This window comes from Bubalus kerabau, chromosome 8, assembly GCF_029407905.1.
Source record: "Bubalus kerabau isolate K-KA32 ecotype Philippines breed swamp buffalo chromosome 8, PCC_UOA_SB_1v2, whole genome shotgun sequence".
Lineage (NCBI taxonomy): Eukaryota > Metazoa > Chordata > Mammalia > Artiodactyla > Bovidae > Bubalus > Bubalus kerabau.
Genome location: NC_073631.1, coordinates 98,871,933 through 98,893,228, shown reverse-complemented (window position 1 = coordinate 98,893,228; position 21,296 = coordinate 98,871,933). Strand labels below are relative to the sequence as shown.

General features: G+C 46.5%; 1 long non-coding RNA gene across 1 annotated transcript; it reads right to left on the bottom strand.

Annotated features, from left to right (window-relative positions):
* Window positions 1-9,517: 9,517 nt before the first annotated feature.
* Window positions 9,518-13,803, bottom strand: LOC129658646 (uncharacterized). Its single transcript, XR_008717480.1, has 2 exons — window positions 13,602-13,803; window positions 9,518-10,201 (listed from the first exon to the last, which is right to left on the bottom strand). It is a non-coding gene; the product is annotated as an uncharacterized LOC129658646 (long non-coding RNA).
* Between the last annotated feature and the right edge of the window lie 7,493 nt (window positions 13,804-21,296).

Here is a 21,296-nt window from a genome sequence, read left to right as displayed (position 1 = left end):
CTTAGCACATATGCCCCATATACATCACTTCCTGGCTTGACCTGTAAACAGCCCCCCACCCTCTCTCCCCCTCCCCCTGGCTGAACAGAACACCTTGAGGACGAGGGAAGGATGGAGTCCCAAACTGAGAGGAGTCTAGAGTCCTTGAATGACTCAGTGGAGCTGAGCCCATTTCATCTCCCTCAAATTTCACTGGACTGTGACATGAATAAGAAATAAAATTTGATTGTGTTTAGGCTCCTGAAATTTGGGGGTTATTTGTTATTGGGGGTCATTTTTATGGTGCTTGACTCACCCTACTGCAAGCCTAACCATGTTGCTTCCTTTTAACAGGCTTACCTGAAAAGATTCCAGGGACCTAAGTTTAAAAACTTAATACACTTCTGATTCAAGAGGTTGTAGGGAGGAAGTTTCCTTGTTCCTCTAACTGAAGTTGTTCACAAATCACCCCTACTCGAAGGAGCTTCAAGAACATTTCAAGTTAATCTCCCTTTCTGCTCAGAGCGTCAGTCATACCTGTGAGTCATAGAACTGCAGGGTGTTCAAGCTGAAAGGCACCTCTGAGATAATTATCACAAATTTGGAAGATAGGAAAACAAAGGCCAAGATGTCCGGCTTGCTGGCAGTCTCAGAGCTGAGACTAAAACCCAAGGCTGGTGACTCTGGATCCAGGGCTCCTGCTCTCCCTGGATGGATGGAAGCCAGGCTCAGGAGGCTGAAGAGATGAAGGCAGCCCAGCCTTGTTTGTCAACCCTCCTAGGGAAGCAGAGAGTGTTCAGAGGAAGGCTGCTCTGGGGATGGAGCCCACTGGTGCCCTCCACTGGACAGACTCAGTCCTACACCTCCAGACACGTCCAAATTGCAGGATTCCTAATGGAGACATGGAGCTATGGCAACGCTCTCTGGGTGTCCATGGCCACAATCAGCGCCTGTGTTAAAACCCCTTTGAGATCGTGAGCTAGTCCCTGGCATGTCCCTGCATTTTCCAGTCAATGGATCCTGCCTCCCATACAAATGTATGTCACTTCAGGCAGGGACACTTGAGTCGACTTCTCTTTCATGCCAACAGCAGGGAGCACAGCTTCCCGAATCAGAGCCTCCTCTCTTTCCACCCAGCCCTCCCTGACTCTGCTTCACTGCCTTTGTGAAAATAGAGAGTGTTCTCCCTCTAAAGTCCTGTCTCTTTTTTTAAAAAAATTTAGTTTCCAGCTCTCCAGGAAATTAGCATTTGTCCTCTCTAATTGTATTTGTGGACGCATCAGAATAGAAAAGAAAGGAACCCAGGAGAAAAAGAGGTAATAAAAGCTTCCATCTAAATGACACCCGGGTGGAAAATGAGAAACGGGGCCCGGAGGCCAGTGTGCTTGTTGCAGCCTCTCTGCAGGCTGCCCTGAACAAAAGCTTGCTGGGGACCAAGTGCGGTCTGGCGGTGGCCAGCATGCTGAACAGGGAACCAGAGAGGAATTGTTCTCTATTGAAAAGGCAATTTTCTCCGAGATGGTGAGGAGCCTCTGCCTGACACTGAGACTCAATTTCCCCAGCTCTTTAAAGCAAATGATTAAATAATCGTGGTAAGTCAGACATGACATTTCATCTTACCAGTCCTTTTTGTGTGTGCATTAGTCACCCAGTCGTGTCTGACTGTTTGCGACCCCATGGACTGTAACCAACCAGGTTCCTCTGTCTGTGGAATTCTCCAGGCAAGAACACTGGAGTAAGTTGCCATTCCCTTCTCCAGGGGATCTTCCCAACCCAGGGATCAAACCCAGGTCTCCTGCATTGCAGGTGGATTCTTTAAGCCACCAGGGAAGCCCAGTTCCCTTTGCAGAAGTACAAAACCAGGCCCAGAGAAGGACAGGACTTAACGTAAAATCACCCCACTGAGACACTCAGCCCAGAGCTCAGGGCTATCTCCTTTTCCCTACACAAGAAATGCAACTCTCCATCTGCCTGGGGCGTAGTCCTGTCCATCCCCAGAGGGAAAGAACAAGCAACGTTTTAAAGTACTTCTGCCACAAGATTTTAGGAACCAGAAGTTCCAGTGAACACTGAACATGCCATAAGGGGCTGATTCTAGATGTCTTGGGTGAACTCAGAGATGTAAGTCAGGGGACTCAGGGTTCTAGACAAATCTACCATAATGCCCGTTGTAGGTAATGAGCCTGGCCACCCTGCTTCATAAGATTAGCATGAATGATTTGATGAAAAAATAGAATCCAAAATTTTATCTTGCTTTGTTTCTGGAGGGGAGGCCCTTAGGGTGAATCTCAACCGATTTCTTTACCCATAACCATTTAAAACAGATGGACTCATAGAAATGAACTTCAGGACTCTGCTCCCTAAACCAGCTTGGAGGCTTACACAGGAAGCTGAAGACCCGCAGACTACAAAACATTCTCAGAGCATAAAAGGAGTTTCTTAATTATTTATAAAAATGGCTGTTTATTCGAGTACCATCCTCTTCATCATCTAGGTCCCTGGCAGCTTCTTGATGGATGAATGCCTCCTCCACCATCTCACCTAACACTGCATCTCACCCACAGGTCCCTTCCCATCCTCAGAAAGCCTTGAAAACAAAATCTTTGCCTTGTTTCCTTCTGTATTCCCAGCAATGAGGACATCTAATGTGTCATAGGTATGCAATAAATATCTGCTGAATGACTGAATGAATAACATTACCCTGTTTTGTTCTAAGATTCTGTTTTTTATTTATGTTACTATCCATCCATCATCCATCTCACTAGAATGGGCCTTCCCCTGAGAGGAGACACCTGTCTTATTCCCACCATATCGCCATTGCCAATAATAGTGTCTGACCCATAATAGGTGCTCAATAAAAAGATGTTGAATGATTGTTTCAGAACCCTTGAGCTAGGACTTCTGTTTGGGCTGGGGTCAAGGTGATTATCTCAATCAAGAAATCTACCTGCCTCCACTCATGTGCAAGGAGCTGGGATAATTTTTTAAAGGTATAAATGTACCTTCCTCCCAAATTGCCCAGAGATTCATGGGGGAGATGGAGACCTGAACAAATGATTGCAAATGAGGTACAAAGCAAGAAAGTGTGTAAGTCACTCAGTCGTGTCTGACTCTTTGCGACCGCATGGACTGTAGCCTACCAGGCTCCTCTGTCCATGGAATTTTCCAGACAAGAGTACTGGAGTGGGTTGCCATTTCCTTCTCCAGGGGATCTTCCCAACCCAGGGATCGAACCTGGGTCTCCCGCACTGCAGGCAGACGCTTTACCGTCTGAGCCATCAGGGATTACAAAGCAAAAAGCCATCTCTAATTCGAACACTAGGAAGTCTTCAGAGAGCATGTGATACTTGAATTTGTTGTTGAAGTAAAACAGAGAGATGAAAATATGGAAAAAGACATTCAAAGAAGGGATGATTTGAAGGCAAAGGCGTGTTCAAGAGTCTAGTTAGGAGGGAGTGTGAAAAGGTTGAAGCTAGAATTTCTGGTCCAGACCAGGTTATGCTGAGAAGTTTAACTTTGGTCTATAGGCCAAAAATTTCCAAACTACTCAAATTGAGAACAATTTCTCCCCCCTTTTAAAAACTCTTTGTAAACCAGCTGTATGAAGGTAAAGTACTCATTCATATAGAACAAATAAAACTTCAAAGTCCAAAAACATATGAAGTCCATACTTTTACTCCAGAAACATAAAACGATGATCAGCAATTACGATTTAAGAAACAAGTAACTTCTGTGCTTCACTGTCATTTGATAAGTATATCTTTTAAGTTGTTTGGTTGGAAAACAAAGAAACGTATAACTGTATGACATACACAAGACTTATTAAACAAATCTGTTTTGCATTGCACAGATGGCCACAGCATTCACCTGTATGGAAAAAGTGACACACGTGTCTCCTGGACACACTGATAGTTGCACGGAGCACACCGCGGGTTACTGAGCCCTAGTTCTACAGGGCGTCCTCTAAGGTGGGGAGCCGCGGCTAAGTCAGAGGAAGTCATAAATGATGGTGTGTGCATGCGTGCTAAGTCACTTCAGTCATGTCCGACTCTGCAACCCTATGGACTGTAGCCCGCCAGGCTCCTCTGTCCATGGCAATTCTCCAGGCAAGAATACTGGAGTTGGGTTGCCATGATCTGGCTGTTAGCCAGCAGTTAACTTGCAGACTAGAAAAGGGTGCTCCAGGGTACTGGAACAAAGGTGTCCTCATTTGTGAAAGACAGATGAACAGAGGCAAGGATCTCACCCCACTTCTTGCTCCATACCCTACCCCAGCTCGGAGAAACAACCACCAAGCGATGGCCCATAGGTAACAGTGAACCAAACTGCCCTCTCGTGTTGATTTTCAACCACTGAGCCCTGACCACCAGAAAGGGGAAAAAGTCTTAAATGAATCGTATGCAGTCTTGCAGGCTGGGCCCCACACTCTTCCAAGCACCTAACATTTTGGTGAATTTCCTTCTAGACTTTTCCCTGAGTGTATCAGGATCACAGAGCCACGTTCACTTTTTCTTCCACTCTCTACATTATTCATACTGCTGTGTCATAAAACATTTTTCTAAAAACACGATTTTTAGTTGTCACATAATATTCCACTCAAGAATGTCCTGTAATTTACCATGCTCCCATTGTTGGGCGCATAGAGGGTTTCCAATATTTCACTATTATAAATAGCTCTGTGAGGCACATTCTTGCACATAAATCTCTGTGCACATCTCTGATTATTTCCTTGGGGCAGATTCCTAGGAGTGTGATTGCTGGAATGTTTGCCATTTTGATGGATCTCACGCTGCACTGTTCCCCCCCTGCCTGGTGTTTTAGTGGCAAAAGATAAATACCTATGAAGGGATGCATGTAGGGGCTAAAAAAAAAAAAGGAGCTCTAAGTGAGCACCGCTGATGTATCTCAGCAAAAAGGAGATCCTTCCCAAGGGCTAATCTGGGTGACAAGCAAGGCTAGTTATTTATTCGTGGCATTTCACTGACCCCTTCTGTCCAAAAGGGACGGACCTCGAAGAAGAAGAACTCATATATCATATGAAAATGTCAGGGGGAGTGGGAAAGAGAAGACTGCCAATGGTTCAGGGACTCAGCGGAGAATGACAACAGGCAGAGTAGGAGGGCTTTTCACTGTCTGCTCTCTGCCGCAAGGATTGCCAGATAAAATGCAAGATGCCCCATCAACAGATTTCCTACAAACACCAAATAATTATTTTAGTAAGTGTGTCTCACAAAATGTTGGGGACATAATATACTAAAAAAAAATACTCTTCTGAAATTCTGATTTAACGAACATGGTGGATTTTTATTTGTTGGGTTGGGCAAATCTACCTACTGCACCATTATTGCACAGGAGCTCTTAAGAGCAGCAACCACACCATTGGGAGGTGAATGTGAATTGAGGGGATATAGCGTGGTGTCCAGGAAATTGAGAGCACTAGTTTAAAGGAGGTGGGCTGCAGCTTGTTACCAATGAGGGGATTTATTTACAGGATCTCAGCTCAAGGGTCCCTGCCCTTGAGAAAGCCACAGAGAGGGACTACCCTGGTGGGCCAGTGGTTAAGAATCTGCCTGCCAATGCAGGGGACACAGGTTTGATCCCTGGTGCAAGAAGATCCTACCTGCCATGGAGCAACTAAGCCCACACATCACAACTACAGAAACCTCATGTGCCTAGAACCTGTGCTCAGAAACAAGAGAAGCCATCTCAATGAGAAGCCCATGCAGTGCAATGTAGCCCCCACTCGGCACAACTAGAGAAAGCCCATGACCACAGCAACAAAGACCCAGCGCAACCAAAATAAAATAAATAAATAAACACAATTTTAAAAAAGAGTCACAGAGAGATCCAGAGATACTGTGGGGGCTCTGATTGCAGCCTCTTCAGGACACAGGGCTCGGGGGGCACAAGGATTGCTGGGCATAGACTAAGGCTATGCCCATTGCAATTTTTCCAGGAGGAACATAAGGGAGGCAGCTACAAACAAGCAGAAAAGTAGTTTTCTCCCAGACCTCACTTCTGCCAGCAAACTGCTTTATTTAAGAGAGGAGAAGGAAAAGAAAACTCTCCCTTTACACACACACACACCCTTTCCTATGGTCGTGCCTTGGCAGTCCCTCGCACAATATGCTCTAAATTAATAGCTTCAGGGAGATAATGGTTTATAAAGCAGAAGTTTGTATGCAACCAGGGAAAATGCTCTGCTCCTCATTATACAGCTATATTTTTCTTTTGCAGTCAGATTATGGGCAAACAAGGTTAAATGCACACACAGACACACACACACAGAGGCAAATAGGCTTCAATTTTCTGCTCTGTGACCCGCCGCCTCAAACTCCCTTCTTTGACTTTGCTTTGATGATTTTTCTTGCTTCCATGTTTCTCCTGTCCTAACCTCCCTCCTTATCTTCTCCGGCTCATTATACTTCGCTGTTGCTGGTTGGTTGCTACGTTGTGTCCAACTCTTTGTGACCCCACGAACTGCAGCATGCCAGGCTTCCCTGTCCTTCACCATTATGCTTGGTCCTTGTTTATTTTCTTTTCCCCTTTTTCCTTTTTCTATTTCTGTGCTTTCTTGGTTTTCTTATTCTTCATTCTTTTTTTAAAGATATTTTTGATGTGGACCACTTTAAAAGTCTTTATTGAATCTGTTACAATATTGCTTCTGTTTTTATGTTTTGGCTTTTTGGCTAGGAGGCATGAGGGATCTCAGTTCTCCGACCGGGGATCAAACCCGCACCCCTGGCAGTGAAAGGTGAAATCTTCACCACCGGACCACCAGGGAAGTCCCTTATTCATTCTTTGTCTTTCTCTTTGAAGCAGGAGAATGGCCCAGTCAAAAATAAATTTAAAATCATAGAATGTTAGGGAAAAAAAGGTGTCTTTGAAATCATTCTGATGCCAAGAAACTGAGGTTCATGAACGCTAAAGGGACTTTGTCAAGATAGCATGGTTTCTGAGTGCTTAGGATTGGGGTCCAATCAGCCCTCTCTTAACTCAGTTCCCTTTCCACTGAAGCAAACTCTTTCTCCTAAGGTCTGGCATCAGTTGGTAAGCTGAGGGGCTTTCTGTTTTGGGCTGAACTGTGTTCCCCTAAGTGATAATTCTATGTCCTAATCACCCGTCCTCATTGTGCTTATGAATGAGACCTTATTGGGAAACAGGCTTTTAGCCAATGTAATCACGTTAAGATGCAGTCATGCTGGAAGAGGCCGGGTCCTAAGTCTGACGGCCCGTGTCCTTATAAGAAGGCTCTGTAAAGACACAAGAACACTGAGATATACAAGAAGGCCATGTGACATGGGGGAGGGGCTGGAGCAAGGCAGCTGTAAAATCTAAGGATGACCGATGGGCTGGCAACTTGGGAGAGAGGCAGGAGACCTCTCCCTCAGAGCCTCCAGCACGAGCCAACCCCAAGTTTGGACTTCTAGCCTCCAGAATTGCGAGAGAATGTGTAAGTCGGCCACCGTGTGATCGCGTGTTACGGCAGCCGCAGGAACTAATGCACCTTCCCATGTTCACAGTCAACAAACACAGAGCGGCGGACTGGAGTCTACAGTGTGGATCTGCAGCCCCAGGCTCTCCTCCCTCCTCTAAGAGCTGCCGCATCATCCTGAGAAAAAGGACCAGAGGAGCATCTCCCACGGCCAGAGGTCGGACCTGGGATTTCTGAGCTATAAGCAGGACAACACATGGTCCCTGCTTTCCAGACGCTTCTGTATAAAGAAGGCCATGCTAAGTAATGGCTGCAGGGCTTTCAAAAGGAGGCCGGGCTGGGGAATTTGGGGCAGAATGGATACATGCATATGTATGACTGAGTCCCCTTGCTGTTCGCCTGAAACCATCACAACACTGTTAATCAGCTATACCCCAACACAAAGTAAAAGTTTAAAAATAAAAATTAAGAAAAATAAAAGCAACATCCATTGGATTTAACCTCCCCCAAAAGAAAAGGGGGACCAGGCTGCCACAGGCCCAAATCAAGGGACTTCTGAACCCGAAGCTCCATCCAGAAGGAAAAGAAGAACAGCCCTTTATTTCCAGAGCAGGACACCCCTCAGATCCTCGGGGGATGGCAGAGGGCAGGCCAACCACGAGGACACGCCTGTGAGCCAGCAGCTCTCTGGGGCTTGGATGTGCAACGTGTCCCAGCAGAACGCGAACACTCCCTAGAGCTGGCCTTAGCCTGACTGGGGCAAGTGAGGAAGGGTGGGGAGGGGATTTGGGAGTTGTGAAGGGGGGAGTCCCATGCTGGCTGGGACCCCTCCTCAAACATCCACACACCCCAGGTCTGCACTGGGCACAGCCTTTGAGCCCTTTGGGGCTTCCGTGGTAGCTCAGACAGTAAAGAATCTGCCTGCCATACAGGAGACCAGGGTTCGATACCTGGGTTGGGAAGGTCCCCTGGAGACGGGAATGGCTACCCATTCCAGAATTCTTGCCTGGAAAATCCCATGGACAGAGGAGCCTGGTAGGCTACAGTCCATGGGGTCGCAAGGAGTTGGACACGACTGAGTGACTTCACTTTTCACTTCCAGGATTCTTGCCAGGAGAATCCCAAGGACAGAGGAGCCTGGCAGGATACAAAGAGCCAGACACGACTGAGTACTAAGTACATGCACACCTTGACTCCCAGAACTGCCAAGCGGCTCAGCCAGGCCCAGAGGGGAGCTCTTCTTCCTGTAGGGGGTGTGGAGAAAAATAGGGGAGGGGCAAGGGGGGAGGGGCTCTTCCAAAGCTGACCCTCGTATCCCCCGTGTCAGCAGAAAACAGATGGCAGGGCCCAGCACTCTGGGCCCTGTTCAACAGTGACTCTGGGGGACTTGCCTGTTCTTGGCGCCCAGCAAATTAAAATGTCCTTTATATTTATAACAGGGACAATAATCCGCCTTAGGTTTTGAAGTCAAGGCAGAATAGAGTCAATTCTGCTCCCTTGTCAGATGCTAATCTGACTCACTGATAATGAAGAAAGGAGAAGGAAATCAGAGGGGAAAGCCAAGCTGGTCTGCGTCATCAGAGGATTTGCAAGGGAAGGGGGGCTTTGAATTAAAATTCAATATTAGGAGGTAGGGAAATCAAATGCAGAGAGACTGGCCTGAAAGTGATACAGGAGTTGATGGGGAGAGAGAGAGACAGAGATGGGGGTGGGTGGCGGGGGGAATGGCAGCTGTGCTGGCGTAGGGAGAAAAGAATTGGAAGAAACAGAATAATAATGCTGTACGTCTGAAATCAGATTACGGATTCCCCTCCTGAACTAACTCCAGGGAGAGCGCTGGGGGCAAAATGTGGGGGGTGCCGATGATAACAGTGGATTTTCCATGAGCCTTTATCTTTTATTTTAGTTTCCCCACTTTTGGGCTCTTCTGGGCGGGGAGGGAGGTCAGTAAAACATTAAGAGCCTAAGGAGAGAAGCAGGGGGAAAGAAGGAACAAATAGCACCTTCTGTGTCTGGCTCAAGAGAAAGTTCAGAATAGGATTTGGTTGCTTTTGCCCCATGTCTTGAATTAAAAGATTAAAAAAAGAGTAGTGTCTCTCTCTCTTTCTTTTTTTTTTTTTTTCATCCAGAAAATGGAGAGTACAAAAAAATGTTCTATTCCCAAAGTTTGAGTTTACATGTCCTGGCATGTCCCTCCCGATCCATCCCTTGGGTGTCTTTGTTCCTGTTTTGGGGGGACACAGTACAAGCTCTTTAACAAGCTCTAGGGATCCCCAAAGTGAAATGTGAGTACATCGCATGGCATCTATTTCAAGGCAGACCATCCCAAACACGCCCTCCAAATTCACTGAAAACTCATTGAGCTGTTGGCACATGATGCGGGAAAAACAAAAACCAGAGGGAATTGTATTTATATACGGAAAACCTGTCCTGCTGTCAAATGATTCAAAGGGTAAGAAAGCGATTCCTTCTACATGAGCTTCGGCCAGTGTCCCCTCTCTTCTGCCCGTTCGCTGTCATTTTCTAGACCAGAGCTGCTCCCATGCTGGAAGGTTCCTGCCTTCGCCTCTATGTTTCTCCATGTTAAATGAAACTGGGTCCTTTGTCTTCTCCTCACTGTCTTGGCCTGGGTGGCTATCATAAAGTGCCATAGACTAGTTGACTTATGAACCACAGAAATTATTTCTTATAGCTCTGGAGGCTAGAAGTCCCAGATCAGGGTGCCAGCACGGTTGAGTTCTGGTGAAGCCTTCTTCCAAGCCGGGCTGACTTCTTCTTGTATCCTCACTTGATAGAAAGGAGGTGAGAGGCATAGGAGATGTAAGTCAGATAAAAGTTAAAAGTGGGTACCAGCACAGGACAAGGTAGCAGGCACTTTTCTGCCCTACTCCCCCTAGCGGTCATCACCCAGAATTGTCAGTATTGATTTGCCTTTGGTGATGCCTGCTAGAGCGGAGAAGGCAATGGCACCCCACTCCAGTACTCTTGCCTGGAAAATCCCATGGGCGGAGGAGCCTGGTAGGCTGCAGTCCATGGGGTCGAGAAGAGTTGGACACAACTGAGCGACTTGACTTTCACTTTTCACTTTCACTCATTGGAGAAGGAAATGGCAACCCACTCCAGTGTTCTTGCCTGGAGAATCCCAGGGACGGAGGAGCCTGGTAGGCAGCCATCTATGGGGTCGCACAGAGTCGGACACGACTGAAGCGGCTAAGCAGCAGCAGCAGCAACAGCAGTAGCAGCAGCAGCAGCTAGAGAGTGACCCCTTGAGAATGGGGATGTTCAGGTAAGCCTTGCATCCCCAGAACCTTACCATCGCATCCATCCTTAAGACAGGAGACTCACAAGAACAAACCTCCCAGGACTTGCACTCTGCCTAAGGCTGCTTTGGGCCCTGTGACTCTCTGATGTTTGCCCCATACAAAAGATCCCCTTGGTTCAAAAAATAAAAATCCTCCCTGGAGAAAGAACAGCTATTTACTGAGTGCCACCTGCCACATGGGTTAATCCAGGCCCAGACTTTTCCTTTATGGCCAAGCCCATTTCAACCACAGCTGATGTTCCATCTGACCCTCAGAACCGTTGAGAAATGAGGGGCAATAAATCGCCATCCACTGACCCAGCCCTGGCTCGCTGCCACCGCCATCACCTCTGCCTCCACACCTCAGAAGAAAGACTTACCAGAGCCGCAGATGATGCCGAACTTCAATTAGGCCCTGCTGGCAAATTAGTCACGCAGGGTGACATTTTCCAATCATAGAACATTAACATCCTCCATAATTATGAAATTGTGGAGCTGACTTGTTTGGGAGCAAGCTCCTCCCGGTATTCTCGAGTGTGTGCACAGGAGCACATACATCCAAGTGCACACACACACGCAGGCTCATGCTTGGGGCCATGGGGTCATAGGGCCACGGGGCCATGGGGTTATGGGGCCACAGGGCCAGGGGACCCGCTTCTTCTCTGAGGTTGTTAAAAGTTGACTTTGCATTTTGCTTGGAAGAAAGGAAAATGTCATGAAGGAAACCCATAAAGCTGAGGGAGCATTTCTAAGAATTTAGCAGATGAACAGAATTGCAGGAAACAAAGGCTGTAGTCCTAGGAGCATTAAACCAGTCTGAGACAATACCGTCTGCTCTTTCCATTTAGACCCATTGCCAAGGGTCCGCATTTGAGAGCGAGATACCTCAGGTTCACTCTGATGCTTGCCTATTCTGTGATTTTGTGGACCTTGTTGGACCTGACCTCCCCTCCCTCACCTGTAAGATGGGAACATATACTTCTCTGAATTCATTCATTCAGCAAAGATTTACTGAGTGTCTCCACCACGCTGGGCACTGCCCTAGGCCCTGAAGACGGTGGTGAATGAGGAAGCATAAACACATCTGTAAACATCTGCACGTGGCCTGACACTCTTACGACTTCAACGCAAGGATCCCGAGCATCATGGCAGAAAACACGGGTCACCCAGCAGTCGGCGGATGGCAGCTGCCTAACAACACTGGCCTTGGGGTTTCCCCTGGTTACAGAGGCAGCTCTTCCAGGTCAAGGGTCTCTTCTGAGCAGCCCTCCCTGCTGGAACCTCCCAATCGGTATTAGATACAGTTTGTGTCACTAAAAAGGAATGAACTTTTAGAGAGTGTGAAAAAAAAGTTAAGTATACAAGTGAATAGCTATAGGCATTTCCATATTAAAAGTGAGGGAAATAAAGAGAGAATAAATAATCGGCACATTGTATATATATATGTATATGTATATGTGTGTGTGTGTATATATATATATATATATATGCGCTGTTCTGTTTGGAGAAGGAAATGGCAACCCACTCCAGTGTTCTTACCTGGAGAATCCCAGGGATGGGAAGCTTGGTGGGCTGCCGTCTATGGGGTCGCACAGAGTCGGACACGACTGAAGCGACGCAGCAGCAGCAGCAGCAGCATGCTGTTCTGTGCTCAGTTACATCTGACTCTTCACGACCCTAGTGACTGTAGCCCTCTGTCTATGGGATTATTCTGGCAAGAATACTGGAGTGAGTTGCCATTTCTTCCTCCAGGGAATCTTCCCGACCCAGGGATCAAACTTATGTCCCTTGTGGCTCCTGCACTGGCGGGCAGATTCTTAACCACTGAGCCACCTAAGTGTTAGTTGCTCAGTCGTGTTGGACTCTGCGACCCCACGGACTGTAGCCCACCAGGCTTCTCTGTCCATGGAATTCTCCAGGCAAGAACACTGGAGTGGGTTGCCATTCCCTTCTCCAGAGGATCTTCCCAGCCCAGGGATTGAACCCAGGTCTCCTTCATTGCAGGCAGATTCTTTACTGTCTGGGCCACCAGGGAAGCCCTATATATATATATGTAAAATACATATAATATATATACACATATGGATATATGTGCATGCTTATATAAAAGTACATGCTTGTGTATGTATATGTGCGTACGTGTGTGTGAATGTGTGTGTGCTGTGTGTGTTTGTGTTTATGCACGTGTGTGTGTAGTCATGCACCTGTGTGTGTATCTGTTTATTTCAGAGTTACCTTAAGGTATAACTAAGCAGGTTAATTTTCTAGCAAAGGGTCTAGCACACAGTGGGCATCGCTAAGCATTATCTCTCAGTCCTCTTGCTGTCCTCGCTTTAGGACACTCGCAACTGATGACAAGCCAGCGCCTCTATGCGGTACCACCAGCGCTGCACTTCTAAAGAACACAGAAGTCTGCACTTGCAGCTCTACTAAAATAAAGCCTGACCACCATGCCACTTCTTCATATATAACACCACTACCTGACCAGTCCACTGTCTCCCGTCTTGAGGGTGACATGGTCAGGTCAGAGGGGCAGAGACAGCCACCACCTTGTCAGTAAGCCCAGTGCTGCCCACACTGAACCTGGGAAAGACAGCTACTCATTCAGATTTACACTTTGCGGGTCCTCCTTCCTCCCACCTGAGGTCGCCGCTCCACGCACTACTTGAGCTCTGTGCACCATGGAGCTGGCTTAGGCTTTTGAGCTCCCTGCATTAGCCTCCTGTTTGCCCACGCACTCTCCACTGCTCCAAGGGCACCAGCTCTAATTACCAGCCAGAGGCAGACCTTCCAGGCTATGTTCGTTTGAAGTATTGCTCTCTCCCCTCTGAGTTCTATCAGAACAAAACAACCCAGACAGAGCCCCGCTCCCTCCCCACGGCATACCGCCAGTCGTGAAGACGTCATTGGATTGCCTCCTCTGTTTTTTTTTTGCAAGTGCCGTTCCTTGTCGCCACAGATTGATCTGCCAGTTAAATATTTAGACGTGCTCATCCGCCTTTGTCATAAAAACACCTCTTGACTTTGAGCAATGAGCAAGGAGGCACTGAGGCTGTAGCTATTCCCTGCCTGAAACCTGGGGAGAGAGGGAAGCGGCGTTCAAAGGAGTACACCACCTCAAATCCAATCAACCCACCTTGATCGAGTTCAGCACACCCAACCTCCAGATTTGGGAAGGGCCTACAAGGGGGGCTTCCTATCCTCAGATGGCCAAATTCCTGGATTCTACTCAACCAGACCCCCTGGTCTCTCTCAGTCAGTCTGTCCTGCCCCAGCCCTCGCAAACATCAAATGGCTTTCTTTCCAGTTAGTTCATGTCATCTTCATAGTATCCCTAAGAAAACTAAAAGTGCCAGCAATATGGCACGACACACATGATCTCCTTTAATTGTCATGACACAATCACTCATGAGCTGAGATTCCTTGTCCTGATTTACTAGTGAGGCAGCTCAGGCTCACAGAGGTTAAAAATGAATAACGGTTGGCCAAGGTCGCTCAGGAGGGAGAGAGGGGTCTGTGACTACAACTTAGGTATCCCAACTCCCACAAATTTGTTCTTTCCCCCAGATATCCAGAGAAAGTCACCATCTACGTGGACCCTCAAAACTCATGCTTGATCACCTTGGCCAAAAAGTCCCTTTATTCCTCTGCAACTTCTGCAGAAGCACAAGATCTTTCCTGGGAAATCTAACTTGTTCCTGTTCACAGGGAGAAGTCAAAGGCCAAACAGACTGAACCACTCAGCTCCCAGCTTGAACGTTTAATCTAGAAGGTACTTTTCAGAGCCATGGCCATCAAAGCTCTGGGACACTGCTCTGCACTGACTGAACATAAAGTGGACTTTGGAAGATGGGAGGTCATTAAAAACTCTTCAAGGGTGGTCAAGAAGGGTTTTGGGCAAGGTGAGGGCAAGGGGGTCCTACAATGGACCCCAGAGGACAGCACAGCATGGAGGCTATTTAATGCTCCCAAGCACACAGTGCAACAAGCCCAGTGTTTGCTCTGATGGAAAAAAAAGTTTGCAAAGAAATCCTTCCTTTCATTCCCCTGTTCAGTTGGAACTGTCTGAGAAGAAGGCTGAGCTGAGTACTGCATGGGATCAAAGACTGCAGGAAAAGAAGCAACTTCTGCTCAGAGTGTTCACAGGCTCTGCAGTGAATAGTCAGATGGAAGAGGTCAGTTACTGGATCCAACTGTCTCCCAGATGAGAAGACTGAGGCTTCAAGAGAATCCTGAGTGCCTTACAGAGAATTCTATGCTTGTCAGTAGCAAGAGTTCAGAATTCCCAACTCCCAGTGCAGCTTACTAGTTCTAGCTCCAGTCCTTCTATCTCTCAACTCTCTGTGTGTTGACTCTAAGTCCTTTACTACTGTATGTCTTCTTCTTGGAATGGATAGGGGCCTCAGATGGCTCCATCTTACACAAGTTCCACTGGTGACATTCAAGAAAAGACTTCCCTCTCCTGGTCCATAAATTAGCTTTGCTAGAGTCACATCCACAGTCCTCAGCTCAGTCAATGCATCCATGATGGTGGAGGCACAGAGAGTGGAATCAGCAGCCTCCACCAGAAGGACCAGAAATGGAAGAGAGGCAGTTTCCCCAAAGAAATGGCAGGAAAAAGAAATCGAGACAAATACAGTAGATGCCCACATACAAAAGCAACTCAGACATTCATGCTTCACGAGATTGGTTTTTTTTTTTTTAATGCAATCTCAAAATTTTCTACAGAATATTTTGTGTTTTAGATTCAAGGAACAGGGAAGAGAAAGCCCAACTCGGGTCTCTGATCCTAACTCATATTTTCCAAGCTGAATTTTTTTCAGAGAAGGCCTGCCTTTGGAGTCATCAGGAGCTGTGCTGAGCTGCTAATAAAGTAGTTTCTCCATTTGACTACTGTTTTATTATGAATGTGCTTCCCTCTTGGCTCAGTCAGTAGGAAACCTGCCTACAATGCGGTAGACCCAGGTTCGATCCCTGGGCCAGGAAGATCCCCTGGAGAAGGGAACGGAAACCCACTCCAGTATTCTTGCCTGGAGAATTTCATGGACAGAGGAGGCTGGTGGGCTACAGCTCAGGGGGTCACAAAGAGTAGGACAGGACAGAGCAACTCACGCACTTTATTTTGAAAATCCTTCCTGCATCAGGTATCACCAGTGGAAATTGTGTAAGAGTTGTAGGAGCAGAATGGTGAAAAATAAGACTTGTAGATAGCAAATTCCTCATACTTCTTCAGCCCTCTGTGCCCCCCACCCCACCTGACTGGTCTTTTCCTGAACCTGCACTTGTAAAAACCAAAGAAAGTGATTAAGAAGAAGACAGGGGAGAAAAGTATAAAGTGGGATGTGCAGTCAAGGGAGGTTGGCACCTGCTCCTACTTGGGCGGCAGACTTCAAAAGATTCTAAGCCAAGCTTCAGAGCCCTTCCCCATCACCCAACCTCCACATTAGCTCCTTGGGAGGCTCTGTATTAGAAGAGTCTCACATTTCTCCAGAGAAGACATACAGATGGCCAATAGGCACATGAGAAGATGCTCAACATCATCGAAACTACAATAAGGAATCACTATACATTGATCAACCCACTCCAATATTCTTGCCTGGAGAATCCCATGGGCAGAGGAGCCTGGCAGGCTACAGTCCATAAGGTTGCAAAGAGTCAGGTTCGACTAAAGTGACTTAGCATGAATGCACACATCAGTCAGAATGGCCATCACTAAAAATCTATAAATAGCAAATGCTAGAGAGCATGTGGAGAAAAAGAAACCCTTGATACTGTTGGAGGGAATGTAAGTGGGTGCAGCCACTAAGGAAAAGACTATGGAGTTGCCTCATAAAACTAAACATAGCGTTATCAAATGACACAGCAATCCCATTCCTGGGCATGTATCAAGACAAAACTAAAATTCAAAAAGATCCATGCACCCCCATGTTCATAGCAGCACTGTTTACAATAGCCAAGAGAGGGAAGCAACCTCAGTGTCCATCAACAGAGGAACGGATAAAGAAGATGTGGTGCACATATACAATGGAATGCTACTCAGCCTTTAAAAAGGAATGAAATCATGTCATTTATAGTGACATGGATGCAACTAGAGATTATCATACTAGGTGAAGTAAGTCACAAAGAGAAAGACAAATACTACATGACATCACTTATGTGTGGAATCTGAAATACGACACAAATGAACCTGTCTACAAAACAGAAGCAGACTCGCAGACATAGAAAACAGACTTGTGGTTGCCAAGGGGGCAGGGGTTGGAGGAGGGATGGAGGAGGAGGTTGGGGTTAGATGTAAGGTATTATATATAGAATGAATAAATAACCAAGTACTACTGTAGAGCATGGGGAACCTTATTCAACACACTGTGTTAAATTATGGTAGAAAAGGGTTTTTTTTAAAGAATACATATATGTGTACATATGTATAACTGAATCACTTTTCTATATAACAGAAACAGAAATTAACATGACATTGTAAATCAACTATACTTAAATTAAAAATAAATAAATCGAAGAATCTCAAAGATCTCAGCCGATGATGCTGATAACACTGAACAATAGCGTTAGATGACCTAGAGATTAGTGTTTGTCCATCACTTACCAACTAAAGGACCTTGAGCATATTACTTAGCATTTGTGATCCTCAGTTTCCTCATCTATAAAATGAGAAGAGTGGTTGTTACCCTTATACCCAGAGTTGTCTTGAGAAGTAAACGAGAAAACGTCTTTAAAATGCTTAAGCATTCAAAAAGTGTTAGGTGTCTTGTCATTGCTGCTACTGCTGCTAAGTCACTTCAGTCGTGTCCGACTCTGTGCGACCCCATAGACGGCAGCCCACCAGGCTCCCCCATCCCTGGGATTCTCCAGGCAACAACACTGGAGTGGGTTGCCATTTCCTTCTCCAATGCATGAAAGTGAAAAGTGAAAGTGAAGTCACTCAGTTGTGTCCGACTCTTCGAGAGCCCATGGACTGCAGCCTACCAGGCTCCTCCGTCCATGGGATTTTCCAGGCAAGAGTACTGGAGTGGGGTGCCATTGCTTTCTCCGTCTTGTCATTAGCAGCTGTGTATATGTTGAGTCCACAGACTGAAGAAAAAGTATGTCTTAGCCAGACATGCACTGTTTATCCAGTGTGCGGTTTTAATGAATTAACTATAAACTCATTGAAAACTGGCACTGAATAATGTCCCCTACAATAATTATATGTTTTCCCTGTCAGCAAGCAGTCACAGTATAACTACTCCTATGCTGAGTTTTTTCCAATTAAAAGAATCCCCATACTCAAAAAAATAGGTGGAAAAGCACCAAGATACATCACAGTATGGTCTTTAGAGTGACTTAGATTCTGCAGATGTTGTAACTCAAATCCAAAGCTGAGTACTGGATCGCTATCATTTTCAAAGAATGACGCTCTTTCTCTATTGCCCTTTACTACATTGCTTACAAAGAAATTAGGTAGAATTCATGCCATCAGCAAGCATTAAATATCCCCATCTGTCCTGCTTACCCTAGGAGTTTTGCTCACCTGGATTTTTCTCTCCTGCCCATGATGGATGGCCAGGAGTCACACTGTCAGATTGACTTCCAATCCATAAATAGCTCTGCCATTTAGATGCCATGGGGATAACATTAATACCAAACACAAAGACTAAATAAAAAGCCTTTAGCAACTGAATGGCCCTTAGATTTCAGAGTTATTGATCCAGGGGAGCCTGCTAAGTTATTATGACTACAGTTCTGCTCTGAGAAATCTGTGATCCTGAGAAAAGTTAGCAGAAGTCACAGTCACCTTTAACTACAAAGCACAGCAATGGGACTGTGGGGCCCGCTCACCGCCCCCTGCTATGTTCCAAGGCCTGAATCCATTCGTCCACATTCTGAGTCAGCTGGGGAAAAGCGCTGCGACTCAGTTTCCCCAGACCAACAAAACCCCCAAATTTACAGCACTTCTGACTTCTGTTGTTCATCTCCTAAAATGTCTCCAAAATGGGATGAATATCATTACATTTCTGTATATGAAGAATTTACATAATGAGGAAATTATGGTCGAGTGACTTAAGTGCTCACTTCCCTGATGGCTCAGTGGTTAAGAATCCACCTACAGTGAAGGAGACTTGAGTTCAATCCCTGGGTTGGGGAGATCCCCTGGAGGAGGAAATGGTAACTCACTCCAGTATTCTTGCCTAAAAAATCACAAACAGAGGAGCCTGGCGGGCTACAGTCCAAAGGGTCCCAAAGAGTCAGATAGACTGAGAGACGAAGAACACATGCACAACTTAAGTGCTAAGTTTACTGTTACAGCTAAGGCAAGAAGCTTCCGATGGAAGCCTTCAGACTGGCTCCTGGACCCTGTATCCATCCATTTGGATCATCTCCTAAAGTCTTAATAGATTCAGGGCTCAGACTCCACCTAGCATTGAGAGTTGCTGTCTCTTAGAATTATTGATGCCCCTGTCCCTTAATAATCCCCCACATTTCAGACTTGGGCTAAATTGAACACACTACCTTGGAATTAGGATTAAGCCGGTGCCTGGAGCTGCCTGGAGCGATGGTGGAAGGGGCTGGCCTTGCACGGGTCCTGGCTTCTCTGGACGTCGTGCAGAGGCGGTGTGGGGCTGGCTGCAGACTGGTACAGGGCGGGACTGTGTGTCAGCAGAGGAACCCACACCCTGAGGTTCTCCTTTTATGGGTCAAGCATGACAGTGGCCTTGAAAGTAAGTTAGAACCTGCCTGAATGTGGGTGCCAAATGCTCTCAATTCGGGTACCAGCTATTCAACAGGGGTGACTGGGAATGCTGGCTGCAGGGCACCTGGAGAATATGGAGGCTGGGGAAGTTGAGTGCTCACAGCTCCTTCTGCTGATGAGGGAAGGCAGATGTGGTCCCAGTTAGCTTGTTACCAAACTGTTTAACCTGAAGACACCCTGGAGACATTCAGCAGCCAGTACTGCTTGCTCTGAATACTTCGGATTTTGGACTGTAGAGCTCTCCCTAGGGTGCGTGCATGGTAAGTCACTTCAGTCATGTCCAGATCTTTGCGACCCCATGGACTGTAGCCAGGCAGCCTCCTCTGTCCATGGGATTCTCCAGGCAAGAATACTGGAGTGGGTTCCATGCCCTCTTTCAGGGGATCTTCCCGACCCAGGGATCAAACCCCAGTCTCTTATGTCTCCTGCACTGGCAGGTGGGTTCTTTACCACTAGCGCCACCTGGGAAGCCCCTCACTAGGTAGGGTCAGCATAGAAGAGAAAGAAGAGAGAAAGGGCTTTCTATAGCGCCAGTGAGCTTCTCTGTCTCTTCTTCCCAGGATCAGAACTCCAATAGGTTGTATGTCCTGGGCTACGTGATTCATCATAAAGGTGAAGTAAAGAAACCATAGAGGTGCAAACACCCACTCACAGCTATTCTCCCCAGTCTGGGTATCATCCTGGAACATGGAATTTTGACCCTGCACCTGGTCATGGCTGACGCATCCATTTGTAGACCCCGAAGTAAACCTGGGCCATCACATTCTCTTCCAACTGGGGATTCATCTGATGCAATAATCAGAGCCCCAGCCGGGGAAATCAAGCACAAACTTGCACGATGGCAATGACCAGGGGGAGGGAGGAGCTCCCAGGACCCTCATGGGATCTCCAGACACCCCCCAGTTTTTTCCCCCTTTCTGATCTTGGTTGTTTAATACATTTCTTTGAGCCATGAGATTTCCCATTATCCCCTCCCCAAATTCCCCTTTTGCTTAAACTAGCCGGAATTGATTTCTGCTATTTGAAAACAAACAAGTCTCTTCATTAGTGTGCGTGGAATGACTGTTTTCAAGCTCTTCTGTATTGTTCTCATATGTAAACTATTCTGAAAGAGAAAAAATGGGTTTCTTTCATAAGCCTCTGGGACAAACATTTTTTTAAAAATCAAAAACCTTTTTAAAATTAGCAAAGATGTGATTTTCCAAAATTTCCATTAATGTAGAAGACATGCTGGTAAAGAAAAAGAACAAGAGTTGCCTGGGAAAGGTTTGTCATAAGCTCAAAAGCTCTTCCTTTGAGGAATTTTTTTTTCTCTGTTTGGAGTGTGTGGGAGGAACCAAGGGAACGATGGTTGGGTGTGGGGCACAGGAGGAGTGGGTACAGACTGGGAGAGCCACTTTCAAACGCAAGCATCCCTCACCGGCCTTGATTTGGGGAGGCAGCGGTGGGCATGAGCTTGGTTGCCATTTCTCAGCTATAAGGTTCTAGGCATCCTCACTGGCAGACTATTACATTTTCTTTTTATGTCTGGAGTCATGCACAGTGCCTGACATCGTTGCCCAGGGATTAAACACAAGTTCTGATTGACACTACCCACATTTAAATCCTGGCTCTCACCTTGGAGAACACTATAAAAGTTCCTTTAAAAAACTAAAAATAGATCTACATATGACCTTGCAATTCCACTCCTGGGCATATACCCAGAGAAAAACAAGGTTTAAATCGATACATGCATACCAGTGTTTATTGCAGCACTGTTTACAATAGCCAAGACATGGAAGCAACCTAAATGTCCCATCCGCAGAGGAATGGATAAAGAAGATGCGGCACATATA